Here is a 19996-nt window from a genome sequence, read left to right as displayed (position 1 = left end):
TGCTACTTCCTCCTCCAGGGGATCTTCATGCTCAGGGATCAAACACACATCTCTGGCACTTCCTGAATTGGCAGGCAAATTCTTTACCAGTGAGCCACCTGGGAAGCCCAATATTTTGGATACATTTAATTAAATTAAATATATTATTATAATTAATTTTGCTTTTTTTCACTTTGTTAAAATGTGACATTCAGTTCAGTTCAGTTCAGTTCAGTTGCTCACTCATGTCCGACTCTTTGCGACCCCATGAATCGCAGCACGCCAGGCGTCCCTGTCCATCACCATCTCCCGGAGCTCACTCAGACTCACGACCATCGAGTCAGTGATGCCATCCAGCCATCTCATCCTCGGTCGTCCCTTCTCCTCCTGCCCCCAATCCCTCCCAACATCAGAGTCTTTTCCAATGAGTCAACTCTGAATGAGGTGGCCAAAGTACTGGACTTTCAGCTTTAACATCATTCCTTCCAAAGAAATCCCAGGGTTGATCTCCTTCAGAATGGACTGGTTGGATCTCCTTTCAGTCTAAGGGACTCTCAAGAGTCTTCTCCAACACCACAGTTCAAAAGAATCAATTCTTCGGCACTCAGCCTTCTTCACAGTCCAACTCTCACATCCATATATGACCATGGAAAAACCATAGCCTTGACTAGACAGACCTTAGTCGGCAAAGTAATGTCTCTGCTTTTGAATATATTATCTATGTTGGACATAACTTTTCTTCCAAGGAGTAAGCTTCTTTTAATTTCATGGCTGCAGTCACCATCAGCAGTGATTTTGGAGCCCAAGAAAATAAAGTCTGACACTGTTTCCACTGTTTCCCCATCTATTTCCCATGAAGTGATGGGACCGGATGCCATGATCTTCATTTTCTTAATGTTGAGCTTTAAGCCAACTTTTTCACTCTCCTCTTTCACTTTCATCAAGAGGCTTTTTAGTTCCTCTTCACTTTCTGCGATAAGGGTGGTGTCATCTGCATATCTGTGATTATTGATATTTCTCCCAGCAATCTTGATTCCAGCTTGTGTTTCTTCCAGTTCAGCATTTCTCATGATGTACTCTGCATATAAGTTAAATAAGCAGGGTGACAATATACAGCTTTGATGTACTCCTTTTCCTATTTGGAACCAGTCTGTTGTTCCATGTCCAGTTCTAACTGTTGCTTCCTGACCTGCATACAGATTTCTCAAGAGGCAGGTTAGGCGGTCTGGTATTAGAAAATTTAAAACTATATATGTGAATTGCATTCCATTTATATTGGATAGTACTGGTTGGTATGATTCATTTCCTTAGGAAAGAAATAAAAGGAACATTATTCTCATGTACCTTATGAATAGCTTTGAGTTCCATGATATTAGTAGAAGAAACGCACACACCACTAAATTTAAAATCATTGGCAATTGCTTATGAAGGAAATCAACGTTGTTAAATTAATTTATTTTTTGTTGAAGGATAATTGCTTTACAGAATTGTGTTGTTTTCTGTCAAACCTCAACATGAATCAACCATAGGTATATATATATATATATATATATATATATATCCCTTCCCTTTTGAACCTCCCTCCCATTGCCCTCCCATCCCACCCCTCTAGGTTGGTACAGAGCCCCTGTTTGAGTTTCCTGAGCCATACAGCCAATTCCTGTTGGCTATTTGTTTTATATATGGCAATGTAAGTTTCCATGTTACTCTCTCCATACATCTTACCCTTTCCTCCCCTCTCCCCATGTCCACAAGTCTACATCTGTTCCTCCTTTGCTGTGCTGTAAGTAAATTATTCAGTATCATTCTTCTAGATCCCATATATATGTGTTAGAATATATTTATCTTTCTCCTTCTGACTTACTTTACTCTGTATAATAGGTTCTAGATTCATCCACCTCATTAGAACTGACTCAAAGGTGTTCCTTTTCATGGCTGAGTAATAGTCCACTGTGTGTAGGTACCACAACTTCTTTATCCATTCATCTGTCGATGGATATCTAGGTTGCTTCCATGTTCTAGCTATTGTAAATCATGCTGCAATGAACAATGGGATACAAGTGTCGTTTTCAGTTTTGATTTCCCCAGGGTATATGCCTAGGAGTGGGATTGCTGGGTCATATGGTGGTCTTACTCCTAAATTTTTAAAGAATCTCCATACTGTCTTCCATACTGGCTGTATCAGTTGACATTCACACAAACAGTGCAAAAGTGTTCCCTTTTCTCCACACCGTCTTCAGCATTTATTGTTAGTAGAATTTTTGATGCTGGCCATTCTGACTGGTGTGAGGTGATATCTCATCATAGTTTTCACTTGCATTTCTCTAATAATAGCCATGTTGAGCATCTTTTCATGTGTTTGTTAGCCATCAGAAATCAACATTCTTTTAATTGAAGTATTGGCTCACAGTGATTCAGGTGTTCAGCAAAGTGATTGAGTTATGCATATGTAAATAAACACATGTAAACATTCTTTTTCAGATTTTTCTCCACTATAAGTTATTAAAAATATTGAACATAGTTCCCAGCACTATGCAATAGGTCTTTATTGTTTATCTGTTTTATATATTGTCATGTGTATCTGTTAATTCCAAATTCTTAATTTATCCCACTCCCTCTTTCCCCTTTGGTAGCCATAAGTTTGTTTTCTATCTCTGTGAGTCTATTTCTATTGTTGCAAATAAGTACATTGGTATCATTTTAATTACATTCCACTTATAAGTGATATCATATGATATTTATCTTTATCTGACTTAGTATAATAATCTCTAGGTCCACCCATGTTGCTGAAAATGGAATTATTTCATTCAAGTTAATGTCTGAGTAGTATTCCATTGTGTGTATATATATATATAAGGTAAGGTAGAGTCGCTCAGTCATGTCCGACTCTTTGCGACCCCATGGGCTGTAGCCTACCAGGCTCCTCTGTCCATGGGATTTTCCAGGCAATAGTACTGGAGTGGATTGCCATTTCCTTCTCCAGGGGATCTTCCCAACCCAGGGATCGAACCCAGGTCTCCCACATTGTAGACAGACGCTTAACCGTCTGAGCCACCAGGGAAGTCCTTATACATACATATATATACAGTACCTATACACACATCAACTGTACGTGAACCAAAAACTTCCAGATGTTCAAGCTGGATTTAGGAAAGGCAGACAAACCAGAGATCAAATTGACATAATCTGTTGGATCATAGAAAAAGCAACAGAATTCCAGCAAAAATCTACTTCTGCTTTATTGACTATGCCAAAACCTTGGACTGTGTGGATCATAACAAACTGTGGAAAATTCTTAAAGAGATAGGACTACCAGAACACCTTAACTGCCTTCTGAAAAATCTGTATACTGGTCAAGAAGCAACAGTTAGAACTGGACACAGAACAATGGATTGGTTCCAAATTGGGAAAGAAATATGTCAAGGCTGTATATTGTCACCTTGCTTATTTAACTTATATGCAGAGTACATCATGCAAAATGCAGGGCTGGATGAAGCACAAGCTGGAATCAAGATTGTAGAGAGAAAAATCAATAACCTCAGATATGCAGATGACACCACCCTTATGGCAGAAAGCAAAGAGGAACTAAAGAGCCTCTTAATGAAGGTTAAAGAGGTGAGTGAAAAAGCTGGCTTCAAACTCAACATTCAAAAAACAAATATCATGGCATCCAGTACCATCGCTTTGTGACAAATAGATGGGGAAACAATGGAAACAGTGACAGACTTTCTTTTCTTGGGCTCCAAAATCATTGCAGATGGTTACTACAGCCATGAAATTAAAAGACATTTTCTCATTGGAAGAAAAGCTATCACCAACCTAGATAGCATTTTAAAAAGCAGAGACATTACTTTGAAACAAAGATCCATCTAAAGTCAAAGCTATGGTTTCTCAAGTAGTCATGTATGGATGTGAGAGTTGGACTATAAAGAAATCTGAGTGCTGAAGAATTGATACTTTTCACCTGTGGTGTTGGAAAAGACTCCTGAGAGTCCCTTGGAGATCCAACCAGTCCATCCTAAAGGAAATCTGTCCTGAATATTCATTGGAAGGACTGATGCTGAAGCTGAAGCTCCAATCCTTTGGCCACCTGATGTGAAGAACTGACTTATTGGAAAAGACCCTGATACTGGGAAAGACTGAAGGCAGGAGGAGAAGGGCATGACAGAGGAGGAGATGGTTGGATGGCATCACCAACTTAATGGAGCTTGCTCAAATTCATGATGGACATGGAAGCCTGGCATGCTGCAGTCTATGGCTTGCAAAGGTTCAGACATGACTGATCAACTGAGGTGACTGACATACCTTATATATGTGTACACGCATATACCACATGGGAAGTCAGCATTTTTTAATGTCTCCTGTGTACAGTTGCTATTTCTGGGTGTTTCACATAACTTATCTCAAACTTCTCATATTAGTTAAGGGTCTGTATTCAGAGATGTGAGACTGTTAGGAATTATGCATATACACATGTATACACAGGGGTTGTTCTAGGAATTTGATTTTATGCAATTGTAAGAATTGGTTAAAAGTCTGTGAAAGGCTGATGTCTTCTCATCTAAACTGCAACTTGAAGTTGCAGAGGAGATAGGAAGGGAAGATGGATGTAGTGTGGAGAGAAGCTGGAGCTCACAGCATGCATTGTAACTGACAAAAACAGACTCGCTGCCATCAGCAGCAGTGTGCTGGGCCCTGTGCATGTTAGCTGCTGTGAGTCACATTCAGTGACACCACAGTGTCAGGGTGAAATCAGCTGCAAAGACTGTATTTACACCATGCAAATTGGCAAATCCTGCAAATCAAGGCATTTTTTTAAGGAGAACTAATTTTATATCAAAAGACCTCCAGTTTTAATGACACAGATGACCTGCAGGAGAAGCTGATGCTCTTTGTTGTAGAGCTAAACACAATCTTGATTTAGGAGAGGGATATGCTGAAGGAGGATCAGGCCAGGTGGAGCAGGTGCCAAGCTGGCAGCTGCTGGGGAACAACCGGGTAAGACATCACGTGCATCTCTGCTCAACATGCCAAGAGCAATAGCAACACAGCTGCTGCCTCACTTCTGCCTAAGAAGCTGTGCAAAATGTCCTATAACTGGAAACATACCTGGGGAAGGAAATTCTGGGAAACATAGTTCAACTTAGCCAAGTTGGCACATTGAAAGGTCATGAGTTTACAACCATCTGAGATGAGTTATTACACCCATGATAGAGTGCATGCAGGACACTGAAGAGACGTGGGTTCGATTCCTGGGTAGGGAAAATCCCCTGGAGGAGGAAATGGCAACTCCCTCCAGTATTCTTGCCTGGAAAATCCCATGGACAGAGGAGTCTGGAGGGCTATAGTCCACGGGGTCTCAAAGAGTTAGACACAATTGAAACGACATAGCACGCACAGTACATTATACCCATTTTAAAGGTAATAATGTTAAGATGCAAAAAGGTTAAATAGCATTTCTAGAGTTATAGAGCTGATGAGGCAGGGTTTGGCTAGATCTTGGAGATTCTGATTCCCATATACTTTCCACATTGTGCTCCAACATGAAGACTTCCTTTGAAAGGGAATCTCACTTCATTAAATAATTGATCTGAAAATGGCCACACCCGAAATAATTCGCATTCAGGATCTACTTGTTGAATTTTTGTATACTCCATAAGATGAGAAGGAGCTGTTTACAAGTGAATTCAGTAAGATACAGGGAAGTTATCAGAACTTTGAGATGTCTCAGGAGGTAGTGGAATAAAGCAGGAGCAGATTGATGGATGGGTCAGGGTCCCTCCCAGCCCCATCCAAGTAACCAAAGAGAAAAGGATTTTGACTTGTGACATGGCTGTTGAAAATGCTTTTAATTTGCTACACAAATTATGAGACAGAAATTTATTTGTTCCAATACAATGTAAAAACAGCACATTTCTCTAAAGATAGGAAACTAAAACCTACAACTATCCATATCCAAGGAATCAGGGTCCTTCCTGGCCTTACCTCATGGAAGGAGATGTGTTTCAAACCCAATGTGCCTAGAGAGAGGCCTGTCCTTGTCCACCAGCAATTTCCCTACATAACTTGTTCCCCCAGGTCTGCTGGGAGAGGTCGTAGGATTCAGCAAATTCCTCCCCTCTGCAGGCTCATCACCTCTTCCCTTTTAAGGCCAGGCACAGCCACACCTCCCAGGCAGACGACAGATGTGTGAAGTAAGGGCAGGATGCCTGATGGAGGCAGAAAGGACTACAAGGGCAGTGTAGCACCTGGATGGGAATTTTTTATTTCAGAGATAGGACATCATTTGCTTCTTCCCCCAAGCTCATCAAAGATACCCTTGTAATATGTGTGTTTTGGGGAAAAGATAGAAAAAAATGTGATGCAAAAACATGAAGCAACCACAGGTACCTATTGTGATTTGGGGCATGTGTTGATTTAGTCTTCTTGTATTATTTTTCTAGCTTTTTCTGATAGTTTATATAGGTAACTTTGTTGGTGCAAGAGAATAAAACATTAAAAACAGGATATCACTATGCATAAAATAGAGAACCTACTGTATAGCTCAAGGAACTCTACTCAATGCTCTGTGGTGACCTTTCTTTGGAAAGAAATCCAAAGCAAAGGGGATATGTGTATTCATGTAGCTGATTCACTTTGCTGTACAATAGAAACTACCACAAGATTATAAAGCAACTATACGTATGCATACTCATGTTCAGTAATGTCCCATTCTTTGTGACCCCATGGACTGTAGCCCATCAGGCTTCTCTGTCCATGGGATTCTTCAGGCATGAATACTGGAGTGAGTTGTCATTTCCTCCTCCAGGGGCTTGTCCCGACCCAGGGATCAAGCCCACAGCTCCTGCGTCTCCTGAATTGCAGGCAGATTGTTTACTGCTGAGCCATTGAGGAAGCCTGCAAAACAACTATACTCCAATAAAAATTAATTTTGAAAAATAAAAGAGTATAACAGTTCTGATAGCCCATAAGAAATGCATTTCTTAAAAATGGGCAGTGTTATACAGATGGCCAATAGGCACATGAAAAGATGCTCAACACTGCTAATTATTAGAAAAATGCAAGTCAAAATTACAATGAGATATCACTTTACATTAGTTAGAATGGCCATCATTTAAAGGTCTACAAATAACAAGTGCTGAAGAGAGTTTGGAGAAAAAGGAACCCTCTTGTACTATTGGTGGGAATGTAAGTTGGTGCAGCCACTGTGCAAAACATTATTGAAGTTTCTCAGAAAACTAAAAGTAGAATTATCATATGATCCAGAAATCCCATTCCTGGGCATATACCCTGGAAAAACTCGAATTCAAAAAGACATGTGTATCCTAATGTTCATAGCAGTACTATTCACAATAGTCAAGACATGGAAACAACCTAAATGTCCATTGACAGGTGAATGGATAAAGAAGGTGTTGAATAATACTCAGCTATAAAAAAGAGAGAAATAATGCCATTTGCAGCAACATGGATGGACTTAGAGATGATCATGCTAAGTGAAGTCAGACAGGGAAAAATAAATATCACATGACATCACTTATATGTAGAATTTAAAAAACATAATTACATGAATGAGCTTATTTATAAAACTGAGACAGACAGACATAGACAACAAACTTATGGTTACCAAAGGGGAAAGAGAGGGGGAGGGATAAATTAGGAGTTTGACATAAACATATACTCATTACTATATATAAAATAAACGAACACACTGTATAGCTCTTGAAAAAGAATATATATACACAGTTGTGTCTAACTCTGTGTGACCCTATAGACTGTAGCCTGCCAGGCTCCACTGTCCATGGGATTTTCTGGGCAAGAATACTGGAGTGGGTTGCCATGTCCTCCTATAGGGGATACACATATGTATGTGTATATAGATAATAAAATCATTGTGCTGTATACTTGAATTAACATAACACTGTAGATCAACTTTACTTCAACTTTTTTTAGCCTTGTTTTCTCAGAAATGTGGCATTTTCTCTCAGTTTTTAAGCTTATTTTTATTATGAAATTCTTACATTTTTGAAAGATATTTGATAATTTCCTTTGGAAATACTTGGTTTACAAATAGTTAATAGTTTATTGTTATTTACAAATAGAGAAATAGCTAAATTTACCTATGTATATTTATTTTGATAAATGCACATTTAGACACTCTTTTATACTTTAATAAAACTTTGCTACACAAAAAGCCCTGAGTGATCAAGCCTTGCCTCTGGCCCCAGATCTAATTCCTCTCCTCCAGAGGCCCCAAATCCTGGCGGTATTCATGCCTGGTAGCAGCAACCTTTCATCTTGGGGGCTTGTCCGGGATCTTCAGGACAAGGTAAGGATGCTCGGAACTCTACTTCTTTGTTCTCCTAGTAAACACATTTTCTGCTTTACTTTACTAAATCTACATTGTGCCTGTGTGAGAGACTGACTGAAAGTTTGAGATGCACAAAAGCGCAAAGCAAGAATTGTGTCCCAATCTGCAGTTCCGTGGTGACCTCATAGGGTTTACGGCATAAACCCTGTCAAGGGATTATACCAATCTGTTAATGTCAAGAGGCATCCAATATCTCCTCTGGAGGAGCAGCCAGAGATGGACAAGGCTTGTGGATCGAACTCTCCTTTCTTGGTCAAACTTTTCCTGGTCTCTTTGACCATATCGTAACTGCCTGGGAATTGAAACTACTAACCTAATCGGTCAGATCACAGATATTCAAGGGACTTGTGATCCATGATGTTACTATGTACTTAGACCCCAAGTTTGGAAACCCCTAGCCTTTCTAGGGGGCTTCCCTGGTGGCTCAGGTGGTAAAGAATCTGGAAGACCTGGGTGAAAGAATGCAGAAACCTGGGTTTGATCCCTGGGTTAGAAAGATCCCCTGGAAGCGGGCATGGCAATCCACTCCAGTATTCTTGCCTGAAAAATCCCCAAGGACAGAGGAGCCTGGCAGGCTACAGTCCATGAGATCACAGAGTTGGACATGATTCAGTGACTGAGCACACATATACATACTCAGATATATGTCTAAGATGTTTCTTATTATCAAGCACCTAATAATTGTCCATAACACCTTGGTACTTTTAAGTAACACAGAGAATATTGGTCTTCCTTCTTGAAAAGAGCTTCTATTTTCATTAAAATAGTATTGCATTAAATTATTTTCATAAATTTTAGCAATGATATTGGTAACTCACTCATGGTGAATATTTTAAAGAAATTTCAGCCTGACGAATATTTGCTTGCAAAACAGTCACAAGAACACATCTGTCAGTAAATATTAACTCAGAAAAGGAACTCAGACCTTTCAGAGAGGGGAACCATTTAATCACTCCTCAGACATCACATTTAAGAAGCTCTTTCAATCCTTCAGTCAACATGGGGCGGGTCTACTGGTTGCAGCAGTAAAATTTTGTTTTTCAAAAAAATGTGTAATAACCTAGAAACTGGAATTCTACACCTCACTGCTTGATTTTCTGGTTTATAAGATGATTTTTAACCATTAGGAAGGAAAACTGAAACATCAAATATTAATAGATTGAGAATGCTGTCAATTGTTTGAATAGTCTTCTGCTTTCTAATTCAAGCTACAGTAAATGAACACAAAGTTCATTACAGAAACTAGCATTTTGAAGGCAGTGTACCTAAATACGCAATTTCTGAAGGCATTTTTGCCCTGAGAATGTGTACTTTCATTGTATTTAAAAAATGAACATTTTTAAGTGAGGAGGAAGCTAATGAAATAAAAAAGAAACCTCTTTTTGTGACTCTATTTTAAAACCTGATATGGTTTATACATTAACTTTCTTCCTCAGGGCCCTTCTTCAGATAGATTAATGTGGTAGAAACCCAACTGGTTGTGCCACAATTCAGTTTGGGCACTAACCATCAGGGTTAGCACAGATTCCACAAGTTAAAGGACGTGCTCTGCTGGGAGCCACCACAGGAGATCCCACCCATGACAAAGGTCATGTGGAGAAGACCTGATAGGCAAAGGCGGATCAGGATTCGAGGGGCTCCCTGGACCTGCTCGAGCATCTACCCCAAAACCAGAATCTGTCTGTCTTACTATTTTGTGCCTTTCACCAACTCTCCTGACATTAACAGGGGGCTATCCCCAACCACCTTTCTCTGGAGAAAATCAACATTAGGGCTCTAGCTAATAAGTCTCCTGGACATGAGAGGACTATTTCAAATCAAACCCCCTCTGTTAACATTCTAGCTTGTTTGGCAGGTTTATCCAGACTCTTGCAGCTAAACATATGATTGTTCACAGCCTCCCAACTGTGAGAGGCATGAGAAGCCTAAAACATAGAGCCTTTCAAAGAGTTAAAACTTATTAGAGTAGTGCTGGTGCAGGATTTCATTATTGGGCCAGTGCTTGCTGCTAAGTTCCCATATCTCTTATCCACTGTGCACCTGGGAGTGCATTAGTTAACATAGTTGGAATGTAAAAAAACAAGTGTAGCCTTGAAATTGACCACATCAGACCTTTGAGCTGATTGGTTCTTTCTTTCTTGTAACTCACTGCACCTTTGCTCCCTGAGAAATGTAACTCTGTTTAGCATTTTCTGAGGCTGACATAGATTAAAAATATAAAGAAAAAACATTTCAAGGAAAAATAAGTTTTCTGGTTGATCAGCCTTTATCAAAAGAAGGTCATAAAATGTTCACAGGCCTCCAAGGCCAGAAGATAATGTACACAACATTGTTTATGGGAAAGGTATGCAGAAAAAATCCTGGTTTCAATAAAGACAAAACAGATGTAATGTTTGGGCTGACTCTGTATGACTTTGCATCTTTCATTTCCCTCTATGTACAAGTCAAGGTATAAAAACTTCCGTGAAAAATAAAGTGACAGGCCAGGATCAGTTCCGCAAAAGCCTGGTTCCCCCACGTTTTTCTTTCTTTCTCTTCTCTATTTTCTTATCTACAACATTCTTTCTTTATCTCTCTCTAAATCATTTTCTTCACTGACGCCGTTTCTCCTGAAGGTTCCCCTGGATCCTGCGGGGGCTGGACCCCGGCAATATTCCCCAGCAATATGCTCTGTACTTCAGATGCCAGGCACACTTCAGGTATCTCCAGGCTACCTGTGCTTCTAGCTGACTGGCCATAAGTTTGGGAGTCACCGTGTGGTCCCCTAAGGCTTAATCATTTCCTAGAATGACTCACAAAAATCTGGAAAATGCTATCCTTATGATTACAGTTTTATTATAAAGGATGCGAATCAGGAGGCCCAGTCAAATGAAGAGATGCATATGGAGAGATCAGGGAAGGATAAAGAATCTCCTTACCTTCTCATTAAATCAGGCCACGTCACACTCCCATTACATCAGTATGCTCACACTTTTTGTTCAGAGCTGTTACTGGAGTTGCATTACAGAAGCATGACTGACTAAGTCACTGGTCACATGACTGACCTTGATCCCCAGTCCTACTCCATTTCCTGGAGGTTGGTTTGGCTCAAAGTTCCAACCCTCAAATCATGTGTTGAGTCTTCCATGTAAACAAGCCCCTATCCTGAAGTTACCTAGGGGCCAACCTGGACCTAATTTCATTAGCATCATGAAAGGAATAGCATAGTGATTCAATGCATTTCTGATTAACAAAGACTATTTTATCATTTTGGAAATCCCAAGCGTTTTAGAAGCCCTATGCTAGGAACTGGGACAAAATTAATTCTTTATTATGCAACAAAACTAAAGCAAACTCCATGCAATTTCTCCTTCTTCTTGTTTCCTTTCATTCCTTCTTTCTTTTTTTTTTTGCTTTATCATCTCTCCCCTTTATACAGTTCAGTTCAGTAGCTCATTCATGTCCAACTTTTTGTGACCCCATGAGCTGAACACACTAGGCCTCCCTGTCCAACACCAACTCCCAGAGCTTGTTCAAACTCATGCCCCTTGAGTCGGTAATGCCATCCAACCATCTCATCCTCTGTCATCCGCTTCTCCTGCTGCCCTCAATCTTTCCCAGCATCAGGGTCTTTTCAAATGACTCAGCTCTTCTCATCAGGTGGCCAAAGTACTGGAGTTTCAGCTTCAGCATCAGTCCTTCCAATGAACACCCAGGACTGATCTCCTTTAGGATGGACTGGTTGGATCTCCTTGCAGTCCAAGGGGCTCTCAAGAGTCTTCTCCAACACCGCAGTTCAAAAGCATCAATTCTTTGGCGCTCAGCTTTCTTTACAGTCCAACTCTCACATCCATACATGACTACTAGAAAAACCATAGCCTTGACTAGACAGACCTTTGTTGGCAAAGTAATGTCTCTGCTTTTTAATATGCTGTCTAGGTTGATCATAACTTTCCTTCCAAAGAGTAAGCGTCTTTTAATTTCATGGTTGCAATCAAGACCTTTAAAACACTGAAGTTACTTGTGCTTTATATTAAATGGAAAAATTAATACAAAGAATTGTATAAGCAATGATATACATCTCAACTGTGTCTGTGTATGTGTTTTCCAGGTTTTATTTTATTTCTTTATTTATACCCTTTTTCTTATTTTTAAAACATTTTTAATTGGAAAATAATTGCTATACAATGCTGTGCCATACAACATGCACCAGTCATAAGTATACATAAGTATACATATATGCCCTTCCTCTTGAATGGCCCATCCCACTCCTCTAGCTTGTTACAGAGGACTGGGTTGAGCTCCCTGTGCTATATGATTGAGATATAATTGACAAATAACATTGTATTAGTTTCAGGTTTACAACACAATGATTTGATATATTAGTTCAATTCAGTTGCTCAGTCGTGTCTGACTCTTTGAGACCCCATGAATCGCAGCACACCAGGCCTCCCTGTCCATCACCAACTCCCGGAGTTCACTCAGACTCACATCCATCGAGACAGTGATGCCATCCAGCCATCTCATCCTCTGTCATCCCCTTCTCTTCCTGCCCCAAATCCCTCCCAGCATCAGAGTCTTTTCCAATGAGTCAACTCTTTGCATGAGGTGGCCAAAGTACTGGAGTTTCAGCTTTAGCCTCATTCCTTCCAAAGAAATCCCAGGGCTGATCTCCTTCAGAATGGACTGGTTGCATCTCCTTGCAGTCCAAGGGACTCTCAAGAGTCTTCTCCAACACCACTGTTCAAAAGCATCAATTCTTCCGCACTCAGCCTTCTTCACAGTCCAACTCTCACATCCATACGTGACCACAGGAAAAACCATAGCTTTGACTAGACGGACCTTAGTCGGCAAAGTAATGTCTCTGCTTTTGAATATGCTATCTGGGTTGGTCATAACTTTGCTTCCAAGTTATAAGTATATGTATATATTGCAAAATGATCACAATAATCTAGTTAACATCCATCATCCTACATAGTTAGACTTTTTTCTTACAGATGAAATCTTTTAAGAACTACTGTCTTCAGAACTTATAAATATGCAATAGTGTTATTAACCATCATCACCTTACTGTACATTACATCCCCAGAACTTATTTTACAGCCACAAGTATCTACCTTCACCCATTTCACCAATTCACTATTCCCCAGCTGTTTCGAAAATACCAAAAGGAAAACAAAAGAGAGAAAGAATACACTAACATTTTAAGTGTGGGATTCAGAGAAATTTTCTGTTTTCCTATTTCTAAACTGTTCTCTTTCCAAATTTGCTAGGATAAGCATGTATATCTTTTATAAACAAAAAGCTGAAAAGAAGAAAAAGAAAGAAAATGTAAGTCTGGGCAGTCAAGTTAAGCAGGATGCTGTTGTCCAGAGGGCATGTTTCTCTTCTACATTATTTGAGCACTTAGGAGGCTGAGCTGCCTCAGGTCAAGCTGGATCACTACTTAACTTCACAGGGTGGCCCTCTGACTCCTATCCATTTCCCCATGAGCTCTAAGATCATCAGTGAATTCCGGTTCCCTATCATTTCCACTGGAATGTCCTGTAAAATGTACCCTTTTATCTGGTCCCACATGTGTATTTCTTGCAATCCCTGAAGTCAGCCAATACAATGACCCACCAGTTCTCCATGTCCACAATTGCAGATTCCTTCTTTAAATTTCTTCTTATCTCATAGTCCAAGACATTGGCCAGTGGTCAGTGCTATCAATTCTTTGCTTCTGTGTATGTCCTCCTGTCATGACTATTCCCACTAATGCAGACCTTTTCCCCTTCTAACAATAGACTTCTGACTTGACTCCACTGTCCCTACAATCCCTGTCATCTGTTGTAGGCAGACTGCCCATCTTCAATCAGAGTTCTGATTGCGACAACCCTTACTAAGAAGGCTGGCTATATGTCTTCCCTAAAGAACAGATGCCAGCTGTGGCTGAAGGCAAACTTTCCTTCTGCACTGAAGCCCATTCCCTCCATTCCCTGTGTGATGCATCCCGGTATCCAACAACTGTCTCTCTCTGACAACACAGCTCTGTTGACCAGGTCCATTGTTCTTACTGTTCATTCTCTTTACTACCTGATTACTTTACTCCCAACTCATGTTGTTACTCCCAACTCTGCCCATGCATACAGACTTAACAACTGCAAAGTAAAACAGATACAAAAAAATTAAAATTAAAAAAGAAAAACAACCAAAAAAAACGCTGCATATACACAATGTCCTTTTTGCATTGTGTTTTAGAAGGAAAGCCAGCAGCACCACCCCCCACCCCACCCAGTAAACATCACCTACAACATCACCTCTGCTCAACTGGGCAGCCACAGCACCACCTCCCAGGGTCGCAGCTGCCAGGTGCTGGAAAGGAGTCCAGCAGAAGGTTCTGGTCAGATCGCTCCTTGTAAATAAATACCATTATTTTACTATGGACAGCCACTCTGTCTACTGGGAAATAATTTTCCAAGCTTGTGCATAAAAAACAGTATGATTCACATACAGTTGAGAGTAAACACAATTATTTGGAATAAATACAGGTAACTCATTGTGGCCATGGCAAATCCAACAGCTACTGGAGACATATTTTGGGGGTAAGAAGTTGAGCTATTGTTTGCTGCACAAGATGCTGGAAGGCACAAAACTACCCCTGTGAAGTTCAGTTTTTGAGTTTTCATTTTCATGTGATTCTGTCATTCCACCAAGCACCAGAGGGATTTGTAGACACTTGAGCACTTAGGATGTGGATGCTCTAGAAATCGGTTTGCAGTATCTAAAAGTAAAAAATCTTAGTTAGCCAGGGACTAAAAAGAGAAGGGAAAGGTTTTTGACAAAGTGCAGTTCTAAAGTATATGTTTAAATGAATGAACAAAAGGAAAAAGAAAAAGTGAAATAATGCTAAGCTTGTTCCAATGCTGCAGGCTTTGTTCCAATGTTTCTGCCTTTGTTGCAGTATTTGTTCCAATACTGTTTATTATTTATTTGAAAGTATCACACTTTAAATTCTGCGAATTGGTGCTTTTGAATTGTAGTGCTGGAGAAGACTCTTGGGAGTCTCTTGGACAGCAAGGAAATCAAACTAGTCCATCATAAAGGAAATCAACCTTAAATATTCATTGGAAGGACTGATGCTGAAACTGGAGCTCCAATACTTTGGCCACCTGATTCGAAGAGCCAACTCATTGGAAAAGACCCTCATTAAGACTGAGGGCAGGAGGAGAACGGGGAGACAGAGGCTGAGATTGGTTAAATAGCATCATCAACTTAATGGGCATGAGTTTGAGCAAACTCCAGGAGATAGTGAAGGACAGGGAAGCCTGGTATACAGCGATCCATGGGATCACAAAGAATCGGACATGACTCAGTGACTGAAAAACAGTAAAGATATATTTTATTTAAGAAAGTAGATATACTACTTATTATTCATTTGAAAACATATACTTTAAAAGTTAAAGCTATTTAAAAATTTCAATAGCACCTTTTCTATTTGGTGATGGTAAAAGAAGCCTACTACAGGTATGTAGTTTGAAGAGCATTTACAAAATACAGCACACAAAATTCTATCTTGCATATTTAATAATAAATGAATATTTTTGTTCTAGTTCTGTGAAAAAATGCCATTGATAATTTTATAGGGGTTTCATTGAATCTTTATGTTGCTATGGGTATTATAGTCATTTTCACAATATTGATACACTGAATCCAAAATCATGATATATCTCTCCATTTGTTTGTGTTGTTTCTTATTTCTTTCATCACTGTCTTATAGTTTTCTGCATACAGGTATTTTGCCTCTGTGCTGCTGCTGTTGCTGCTAAATCACTTCAGTTGTGTCTGACTCTGTGCGACCTCATAGACAGGTAGGTTTATTTCTAGGTATTTTATTCTTTTTGCTGCAATGGTGAATGGGACTGATTCCTTAGTTTCTCTTTCTGGTTTTTCATTGTTAGTGCATAGGAATGCAAGGGATTACCGTGTGTTAACTTTGTATCTGGAAAATTTATTGAAGTCATTGATTAGCTCTAGTAGTGCTTTGGTGACATTTTTAGGGTTTTCTATGTATAGTATCATGTCATTTACAATTTTGCTTCTTTTTTTCCAGTATGAATTCATTTATTTTCTTTTTCTTCTCTGATTACTATGGTTAGGAATTCCAAAACTATACTGAATAATAGTGGTAAGAATACGCACCTTTGTCTTGTTCTTTATCTTAGAGGAAATACTTTCAGTTTTCCACCATTGAAAATACAATATTTGCTATAGGTTTGTCATATATGGCCTTCAGTATGTTGAGGTGGGTTCCTTTTATGCCAATTTTCTGGACAGTTTTTATCATAAATGGGTGTTGCATTTTGTTGAAAGTTTTCTCTGCATCTATTGAGATGATCATGTGCTTTGTATCTTTCAGTTATTATTAATGTGATGTTTCACATTGATTGATTTGCATATATTAAGGAATCATTGCATCCCTGGGATAAATCACACTTGATCATGATATATAGTTCTTTTATGTGTTGTTGGATTATGTTTGCTAGAATTTTGTTGTGGATTTTTGAATCTATGTTCATCAGTAATATTGGCCTATAATTTTGTCTAATAATATCTTTGACTGGTTTTGATATCAGAGTGATGGTGGCCTTGTAGAATGAGTTTGGGAGTTTTTCTTCTCCCTGAAATGTTGAAATAGTTTGAGGAAAGGTGTTAGCTTTTCTCTAAGCATTTGATAAAATTTGCCTGCTGAAAGCATTTCCCAAAGAACTATAACTAAAAATTCACAATTTATACAGAAATAAAAAAGAGCTCTAATAGTCAAGGCAATCTTGAGAAGGAAAACTGGAGCTGGAGGAATCAACCTCCCTGATTTCAGGCTATACTACAAAGCTATAGTCATCAGGACAGTATGGTACTGGAACAAAAATAGAAATATATACCAATGGAACAATATAGGAAGCCTACATAGACAAGCACCTTATCTTAGACAAACAAGGCAAGAATATACAATCGAAAAAAAGACACCCTCTTCAATAAGTAGTGCTGGGAAAATTGGACAGCTACGTGTAAAAGAATGAAATTAGAACACTTCCTAACACCATATGCAAAAATAAATTCAAAATGGATTAAAGACATGAAAGTAAGCCTTGGATACTGTAAAATTCTTAGAGGAAAATATAGACAGTATACTCTTGACATAAATCACAGCAAGATTCTCTTTTACCCACCTCCTAGATTAAGGAAATAAAAACAAAAATAAATAGATGTGACCTAATAAAACTTAAAAGCTTTTGTACAGCAAAGAAAACTATAAACAAAATGAAAATAAAGCACTCAGAATGGATCACAACAAACTGTAGAAAATTCTTAAGGAGACAGGACTACCAGACCACCTCCCTTGCCTCCTGGGAAACCTGTATGCTGGTCAAGAAGCAACAATAAGAACCAGACACAGAACAATGGACTGGTTCCAAATTGGGAAAGGAGTACGCCAAGGCTGTATATTGTCACCCTGCTTATTTAACTTATATGCAGAGTACATCATGAGAAATGCCAGGCTGGAGGAAGGACAACTGGAATCAAGATTGTCAGGAGAAATATTAATAACCTCAGATATGCAGACAATACCACCTTTATGGCAGAGAGTAAAGAGGAATGGGAGAGACTCTTGATGAAAGTGAAAGAAGATAGTGAAAAAGCTGGCTTAAACTTCAGCACTTAAAAAACTAAGATCATGGCATCCAGTCCCATCACTTCATGGCAAATAGATGGAGAAATAATGGCAACAGTGACTGATTTTATTTTCCTGGGCTCCAAATAGCTGCAAATGGTGACTGCAGCCGTGAAATTAAAATATTTTTATTTATTGGAAGGGAAGCTATGACCAACCTAGACAGCATATTAAAAATCAGAGACATTACTTTGACTCAGAGATCCATATAGTCAAAGCTATGGTTTTTCCAGTGGTAGTGTATGATGTGAGAGTGGGACCATAAAGAAAATTGAGTGCCAAAAAATTGATAATTTTGAACTGTGGTGTTGGAGAAGACTCTTGAGAGTCCCTTGGATGGCAAGCAAACCAATCAATCCCAGGGAAATCAGTCCTGAATATTCAATGGAAGGACTGATGCTGAAGCTGAAGCTCCAATCCTTTGGCCACCTGATGTGAAGAGCTGACTCACTAGAAAAGATCCTGATGCTGGGAAAGATTGAAGTCAAGAGGAAAAAGGGATGACAGAGGATGAGATGTTTGGATGACATCATCGACTTGATGGACATGAGTTTGAGCAAGCTCCAGGAGGTGGTGAAGGACAGGGAAGCCTGGCATGCTGCAGTCCATGGTGTCACAAAGAGCTGGACACACTGAGCAACTGAACAACATGAGAATGAGAGAAAATAATTGCAAACAAAGCAACTGAAAAAGATTATATCCCCCAAATATATACGCAGCTCATATCGCTCAATATCAGAAAAACAAACAACCCAATGAGAAAATTGGACGGAAGACCTAAAGAGACATTTCTCCAAAGAAGACATATAGATGGCCAATAAACACATGAAAAGATGCACAACATTGTTTATTATTCAGTTCAGTTCAGTTTCTCAGTTGTGTCTGACTCTTTGCAACCCCATGGACTGCAGCACGCCAGGCCTCCCTGTCCATCACCAACTCCCAGAATCTACCTAAACTCATCTCCATCAAGTTGGTGATGCCATCCAACCATCTCATTCTCTGTCATCTCCTCTTCCTCCCACAATCAGTATTTCCCAGCATCAGGGTCTTTTCTAATGAGTCAGCTCTTCGCATGAAGTGGCCACAGTACTGGAGTTTCAGCTTCAACATCATTCTTTCCAGTGAGCACTCAGGACTGATCTCCTGAGGATGGATCTCCTTGCAGTCCAATGGACTCTCAAGAGTCTTCTCCAACACCACAGTTCAAAAGCATCAATTCTTCAGTGCTCAGCTTTCTTTATAGTCCAACTCTCACATCCATACATAACTACTGGAAAAACCATAGCCTTGACTAGATGGACCTTTGTTGGCAAAATAATGTCTTTGCTTTTATCCCAAGGAGTAAGAGTCTTTTAATTTCATGGTTGCAGTCACCATCTACAGTGATTTTGGAGCCCCCCAAAATAATGTCTGACACTCTTTCCACTGTTTCCCCATCTATTTGGCATGAAGTGATGGGACCAGATGCCATGATCTTAGTTTTCTGAATGTTGGGTTTTAAGCTAACATTTTCACTCTCCTCTTTCATTTTCATCAAGAGGCTCTTTAGTTCTTCACTTTCTGCCATAAGGGTGGTGTCATCTACATATCTGAGGTTATTCATATTTCTCCTGGCAATCTTGATTACAGGTTGTGTGTGCCTCATCTAATATGTGTGTTTATCTTTAGAGAAATGCAAATCAAAACTACTATAAGATATCACCTCACATAAGTCAGAATATCAGGAAAAAAATCTACAAGTCATACATGGTGGAGAGGATGTGAAGAAAAGCGAACCCTCCTGTACTGTTGGTGGGAATGTAAACTGATACAGTCATTATGGAAAACAGTGTGGATATTCCTTAAAAAAAAATAGAAAAGAATCTACCATATGACCTAGCAATCCCACTACTAGGCATATATCTTAGAAAAACCACAATTCTAAGAAATACATGTACCCCAGTGTTCATGGCAGC

The 19996-nt window shown here is 39.4% G+C and overlaps 1 long non-coding RNA gene across 1 annotated transcript in view; it reads left to right on the top strand.

Annotated features, from left to right (window-relative positions):
• LOC138423113 (uncharacterized) overlaps positions 1–19996 on the top strand; it is a 42725-nt gene that overhangs the window by 11812 nt on the left and 10917 nt on the right. Inside the window, exons 2-3 of the long non-coding RNA XR_011250134.1 lie at positions 8205–8305; positions 16086–16176. This is a non-coding gene — a long non-coding RNA (uncharacterized lncRNA). The remainder of the gene's footprint in view (positions 1–8204; positions 8306–16085; positions 16177–19996) is intronic.

This window comes from Ovis canadensis, chromosome 18 (assembly GCF_042477335.2).
Source record: "Ovis canadensis isolate MfBH-ARS-UI-01 breed Bighorn chromosome 18, ARS-UI_OviCan_v2, whole genome shotgun sequence".
Lineage (NCBI taxonomy): Eukaryota > Metazoa > Chordata > Mammalia > Artiodactyla > Bovidae > Ovis > Ovis canadensis.
This window is presented reverse-complemented; position numbering and strand designations above follow the sequence as displayed.